Source organism: Eutrigla gurnardus (assembly GCF_963514095.1).
Source record: "Eutrigla gurnardus genome assembly, chromosome: 21".
NCBI lineage: Eukaryota > Metazoa > Chordata > Actinopteri > Perciformes > Triglidae > Eutrigla > Eutrigla gurnardus.
Window position 1 is genome coordinate 12580714 of NC_139932.1, and position 7826 is coordinate 12588539.

Genomic DNA, 7826 nt, shown 5'->3' on the forward strand with positions numbered 1-7826 from the left:
CTAGTGTATTACATTAAAACTGTAGTAAACTCAAAAACTGTTTTGGATTGAAACATTTATGAAGTTTGAAATTCTTCACATTCCATGTTTCAATGTAAGCAAGCAACCCAGCAAGCTTTGTATTTTGGTTGCAAAGACCGCTGTATGGTCATAGAGGCAGAGAAAACCACTGATACACATTTTCCTTTCAAGACATATTGTGTTCTGACATATAGATGAGAGTCAGCTCTTGTGTTGCGTCCCAGGTGGGATATAATATAAATAGGGTACCAGACAGTAGAACCTCAACAACCACTCTCTTCTAGTCACTTTAAGCACATGACCCAAATGAGAATGATTTCAGCCTGTGAGGGAGGATTGGGGAAATACATGGACCTGTACTGTGTGTTGGAATCCATTAGAAGCTTATACGAGGAAGAAGATTTTACGACCTAAAACCTCTATGTTCATATTTCAAAAATATAATTCTTTCATTCTTTCTCTCCTCTCTGGATTTGCATAAGATGAATCATGAATTCAATGGCCCGTAATTCGCTTAATTTTCATGCCAGGAATCATTATTTTTTTTGGGGTGCTTTATGCCTTAGGAAGTTTTTGTTTATCTTGAGGAGCCTCTCTGTTGGACAAAACCTGTTATACCCAGGGGCTGATTGGAGGGCGCTCAAGATGGGATTTCATCCATCTTGACATGCATCCCTGTAATTAACTTCTGAATGAGATGAACATGAGGCAAAACAGCATTTGGTCTCTGGCAGCATCCCTTTGGATAAGTGCCCTCAGTGGGAGACTCGGTAGTCAGACAATTCTATTCTGAATAAACATTAAAAAAACACGTCTATGTGTGCAAATAAAGAATGTAATGTCCTCTTCATATCACTGTGGGACACCTAAGATGCCCAGAAAGATTATAGGACATGGTGGCGTAGTCCAGCGTAACTTTTTTAAATAAAAAAAATGATGAGATTGAAATGATGGCCAAATAAAATTAAAAAAGAAATAAAAATAACCATCAATTAATGAATTTGCCTGGACTCATAAGTGTTAAAAGTTACTGTCTTTCACCTTGAAGTTGTTAGACTGAGGGACCATCTGGTGATTACCATATGTCTTCCCAATTCCATGAGTCTAATGAGAGAGGAATCTAAAGGTAGTGTAGTCAAATTAGCTTCACGGTGCACAGATAAAGGTCTGTGTGTTGACTTTACATATGGAAGCATCTGCTTACCCGTGTACGGAGCAACATCTGCTCAACTTTCTGCAGTCTGCTTTTTTTCAAATTAGCAAGCAGATCATGTCTGTAGATGCTAACCAGAGGGAAAGAAAGAACCCCAAGTGTAAGCTTTTATTATTAATATTTTCCCCCAATAACGGCTTTAAAAATATGAGATTTAGTGTGTTTTCAACTGGTTACTGGATGCAGGTTCATTATGAAGCATTTCCTTATGACCAACAAATAGTATTTTGGCGTTTTGATGAATAATGGCCTCATGTAGAATGCTACTAATCCCAGAAACCACTTAATATTTCTCTCACACATTTTCTCAATAATAATTACATTAGCAACCTCAGTGGAATAAAAATGGAGACACTCTACGGGGAAATAGCTTTTATATTTGAATCTTTCAATGTGAAATAAAGCAGTGATGGTTAAAGTGTATGATGATCATAGAGGAAGAATGCATGTTGATTATATAAACGGAGGTCCCTTATGTACCAACTCCTCCAGTTTTAAAGATGAGACCATCACACTAACACTCCAGCAGTTATACAGATATATTTAGATGATTATTCATCCCTGCATGGAAGTAGGAGCTACAAAACACCCGACAGCAAAGCCCTCGTGTCTGTCTGTGTGTCTGCTGCCGATGCCTGCATGCTCCAGGCGTTTCCTTGGATGACTGGTGGCTGCTGGACTAGACTTTGGCCATTTGTAGTCCTAGTGGGAGTGACTGAAATGGTGTGACCAACGAGCTTTCTGAAAAAGAGCAAGAACAAGAACAAAAGAGAGAGCACAATAAAAGGGGAAGCTTACAATGGGAAATAGAGATGTACTAGCTTAGCTGGAGAGGCAGACACACAAGGAGAGAGAGAGGGAGAGAGAGAGAGAGAGAGAGAGAGAGAGAGAGAGGAGGCGCTGTGGTACACAGAGGGACAGAGAGCAAGGCTGTAGTGTGTCAGACGCCACCCACTTTGACCTTGGTCGCACCTCCTCCATTCATCCATTCACACTGACGTACACAGGACACAAGGCAGTCCACACACACACACACACACACACACACACACACACACACACACACACACACACACACACACACACACACACTATTCCACCAAAGAAAAACTGTTGTCGGGTGGCCAAGCCTAACTTGAATGCCCAAGTGAATTCTCTCACTTCCTCTCTTGCTTTTGTCTTCTCCTGCGTATGTGTGTGCAGAGTCAGACGTCGGTTCACAGAACGTGCGTTTGTATAATTCTGCCTTCGACTCTATTCTGTGTACTTTCACACCGTTTGCAATCTGAATATCGGCATGTGTGCGTGAGTGTGTGTAGGTGGGTGAGCTTGCCGGACAAACTCGCGTGTGGACGTTGTGACATAGAGAGTCGACAATCTGATCACTCCTACACAACATCGCACCACTGAGGCAACACACACACACACACACACACACACACACACACACACACACACACACACACACACACACACACACAAACACAGCAACTATTGTTCTAATTTGCCCATGTGACTGTGGTAATGATGCCTTTTTTTGCAACGTGTTCTCATGAATTTTCGTATGGAAACGTACGAAAAGTTATGTACAGTTTTTTTGTGTATTATCCTACGAATTTTGAAATGACACCAGTGCGAATGCGCCATTCCCTGCAGTGAAACATGGCTTCCATTCCTTTCATTCATAATGGAAAATGCAGCATAATGCAGCATTTTAAAGCTGTTTCTGCATTAAAGTACGTTTTGATGACATTCCTAGCAAAAAATATGCATTTTGTTCTCATATTAATCCTTCAGTGAATGTATATGATCTTTTGTTTGTTGGTTAGGGTTAGGGTAAAAGTTAAGGTTAGGGTTAGAATTGGAGGAGCCTGGGATCCAACACGCAATCTTACGGTCGCTGGCTAACCCCCTCTACCTCCTGAGCTAAACCCCCTGAAGGTTATGGTCAGGTTTAGGTCTGATGGTCTCTATATACCAGCATAAAGTGCATCGTTTACGTGACTACGGCTCTGTGTAATACGTAGGAAATCATACGAAAATATCATGCTTTACTTTTCGTACTTTTTAGTACGAAAGCTGAGTGAGAGCAGCCTGTTTTTTGCCGCCTTAAGAAAAAGCTACAGAGTGTGATTTCACACCGAGGGGTCATTCAAGTAACTCGCATGCAGAGCTCATTTAAAACTGTGCTGCTTTGTAGTAAAGAAACTTTCCATATACTGCAATACAGTCCATGTTTCGTCTTTTACCGAATGAGCAACATCAGGTTTGAACGGCACAGAATGAAAAGCATTCACAATAGCAGTTGGTGGTACATGCATCATATGTGTGATTGCATTAATACGATAACATCTGACTCTGTACTTCCAGGCTCTATTTTCCACTGCAGTGGTCAGCGTCACAGACTCAGTGCACCATGTGCCTTCAGAAATGGTCAGTAATGTTTCTTCTTTAGGAGTATTTTGTCTGGTTTGTCCAGTTTTCCTTCCTTATACTTTCTGCTTGGCATCGTTTCACCATATTGAGCCATAATCTCATAAAACAATGTTGAAATGTCAAATTCATTCACTCAGTCTGTCAGTCAGTTCATACACACATTTCCAGCTGCTGGAATTATTATTGATTTTTCTTGGTTTTCCATCAAATCGCCCATTAAATGAATTGTTTGTATATTTTTTAATTAAATTTCAGGCTCGTTTCAGAACAAACCATTTCATTCCACAATGCCTATTAGCTTCCACACACCTCCGTGTCAGTTTTATCTACTGTGTGAGGACTAAATGAAAATTTCACAACGTCACTGTTAGTTAAATGATGAGTACAATCTGCATCTGTTTAACTTCAGCTGCGGTGATTATTGTAGAGTATTTAAAATCGCACTTCACATGAATGATGACGCCCGTTCGCCCATTCCCCCTTCACACACACACATTTATGTTTTCATGACTTTTGGGGATATTTCATTGATTTACATTCATTTCTTGGAGCCTTATCCTAACCATGAATTTAACGCTGCAAGCCTAATCCTAACCCTAATCTTCATAATGTAATTATTTAAATTATGGGGATGTGGAATATTCTGGATTTTATCCCCGCAGGCAAAGGTTATACATGCATGTTATGACATGACCACACCCTTGCTTTCTTTCATCCAGCCGCCCATTCACTCATGCTACTGAGCCATATAAAGTAGTGCACACACACACACACACACACACACACACACACACACACACACACACACACACACACACACACACACACACACACACACACACACACACCACTGCTCAACACTAACAGCAGGGAGATGACAGTGAATAGTGACCCTCTCTTTCTCTCTCTCTCACACACACACACACACACACACACACTCCTTTATGTCCAGTACGATGACCCCCTCCATCCCTTTCTCTTTCCTCCGTTAGTCTTTCAGCACAAACACTTCACACAGAGTTGCACAATGAGCTCGCTGTAATGGAGGGAAGCCCATGTCTGCATTGTACTGCAGCGCTTTGTCTTTGGCCATCATCACACACTCTCTCTCTCCTTCTCTCTCTCTCTCTCTCTCTCTCTCTCTCTCTCTCTCTCTCTCCGTCCATCTCTCTGTGTGGCTATTTCCCTTCCTGCTATACTGTAGGCTCCAGGCGAGGAGTGTGACGTTCCCCAGGGTACAATATCTGGAGAGTTATGGTGTTGAAACGTACCGCACTTGCTGAAATTGTTCCAAAAAAGGAGACGGTGTGCACTTTATTTCTGCTTTACGATGAGGGAATTAAGGGAGCATGTGTCGTAAAATTAGTGTCCAGAAAGTCACGAGACACAGAAAGAGTTTCAAACATCCTGAGATGTTAGAATTTGCAGTTTGACTGATATACGGAATTCACATCGCAAGATATTTTGCGTCATTCCTCCGTCATCCACCTCTCCTTCTGGATATCTATGTTCACATCTAGATGGCTGACAAAGAACCCTTTATTTCCCTCTGTCTTGACTCTCTTTCTTCTCTCTGTTATCTACCATTCTGAATCAATGTGCGCATCAAATCACATGACTACACAAGCTCTGTGATGCCCCCCTGTCTGTCTCCATCGATATGCCTCTCTCCCTATAGCAACTAACAAAGAAAATTAAAGTAAAGAAAAACAATTCATTTGTTATTAATGCAGTTTTCAACTATCAGGACTTTTGCATTGTTTTTCACAAGATATAAGATGGTTAAATGTACTCGCCACATACATCCAAGATCATTACAGACCTTTTTAGTTCATGGTAAAGCATAACTAAAGTGGAATTACTGGGGATTTCCTGCAGTGTCTGTCGCTGACACCTCTGGCTAATGAGGTATCTGAGTCGTCCATACTGCATGTGAGTTTCTATATAGCACCACGTTCCAGGATCTGTAGTGCCGCGTGTGTTCATGGATGTGAGACAGACAGAAGAGAAATGGCCTTGCGTGTGTGTTATTCCGGTTTGTTTAGTTTGTGATGAGTGCATCTGCGTCTCTGATCTGCTCAGATGCTCAGCGTGTGTTCTGGGCTCAGCTCACTGTGAATATTCCTTCACTGAAACTTATTTTTTGCCCCAATTTTTCTTATTAATGCATGTTTGCAGATTTCACATTTACCTTATTAGCAGTACCTTAGGACAGTATTATATGTTTAATTATTAGACCAATACACTCGATGTAAGTTGTGTGAAACTGTGCACACTGTGTTTGTACATGGTTCGGTAAATCCCTCCAGTCTTACTGCTCTGCTTTCCCCATGACAACAGTGACTAATTTTTCCTGTGGCTTATAGGGACGGACACACACACACACACACACACACACACACAGACACACACACACACACACACACACACACACACACACACACACACACACACACACACACACACACACACACACAGCCACAATCCTTGTCTAAATAAGTATTTTTGTCTGCATAATGCAGTATGCTCAACTACCAAATAACCTTGTACTCTGACACACAATTTAAATGCATAATTTTTATCCTGCATCTGAGATAGATTGATTTTACAAGGGTGTGTGTGTGTGTGTGTGTGTGTGTGTGTGTGTGTGTGTGTGTGTGTGTGTGTGTGTGTGTGTCAGGATATGCGAATATATTCCAATCATATTCTGTCTATTCAGTCCCTCCTCAAAGGCATCCATGATGTTACACATAGTTGTACGCATGAAAAGTGAGGAATGTTTGAGTGAATATGGACAAAAACAGCATAAAAGAGAATCCCCACTTTAGTTTTACACCTCTCCATACCTTGCCCATCGCTGCACATAGTTGTCGGATTATCTTTCTCAGAAAAACCCAGTCAAAAAAGGGGTTTTTGGTTGTGTGAGAGAATCTGAGTTTTCAGCCTACTGAGGCCTTTATAGGCTTCACATGTCAGTATCCCTTCAACACTGTCATCATAAGGTTGATCCGGCAAAATATGCACGTTGCAGAAGTTGCATATGACCAGCATGTATAATACATACAGTTGCTCCCATAGCACTGATGCAATCCAGATACATAACGTAGATTACCATACTGCGGTATCTGATGCAACAGTTGACCCATTATTTAAAAACTGCCTGACAGTGATTCGAGAGATAATATTGTGTGTAATCCTGGATCACACGAGAAATGTATACATCAATAATCATTATGAGTCAAAATGTCGAAGCATAGATGTGGACTACAGAAAAAGAGTAGGGCGAGCTAATGCTGGTCCAGAGGGAGGAAAGACATGGAGGTCACATAGAGGTGAGTTGGTGTGTGCATGTGTGTGTGAGTGAGTGCCTGGATGAATGACTAATATTATGAAAATGAGACACAAAGTGAATGTACAACATCTATCTGGTGGCTAAGTATCTAGCTGTCTGGCTAACAAGCTAAGTAAATGCACATGCATTTAGGTGGAGTTGATGGGGGAATAAGGACATTTGTTCAGGTGGAATTAATAAGGTACACACCCTTCATGTGTTTGTCCTCTGCTGTGTGTTTGATATCATCCCTTTGTGTGTGAGTGGACAGAAAATGAGTCATTTCTGTATGGCTTTTGCAGACCCGCACATGCTATTTGGGATGCACACACAAACACACACTTACATTTCAGGACCTCACATTCACTTGGGTAGAGATGGAGACACCAAACACACACACACACACACACAAAGCACGGAGCCTAGCAATACTAGGTCAAGCTGTCTGTACGTCATTAAAAATGGATAACCATTTGACTTGCTGAGCGGATGTGTATGTCTGTGTGTGTGTGTGTGTGTGTGTGTGTGTGTGTGTGTGTGTGTGTGTGTGTGTGTGTGTGTGTGTGTGTGTGTGTGTGTGTGTGTGTGCGCGCATGTTTTTTATTGCCACTGCCACGATGGAAATAAGAAAGTCCCTCACTCCCTGATCCATTTTGGGTGAGTCATTGGCAGGTATACAGGAGATTAGACTAATGTGTGGGTGTGGGTGAACATTTTTGAGTGTGCATGATGGTGCTTTGAAGTGTTTTGGTAGTGGGTTGGTGAGAGGGTGTCGGAGGCGTGTGTGTATGTGTGTGTGTGTGTGTGTGTGTGTGGATTAGACTA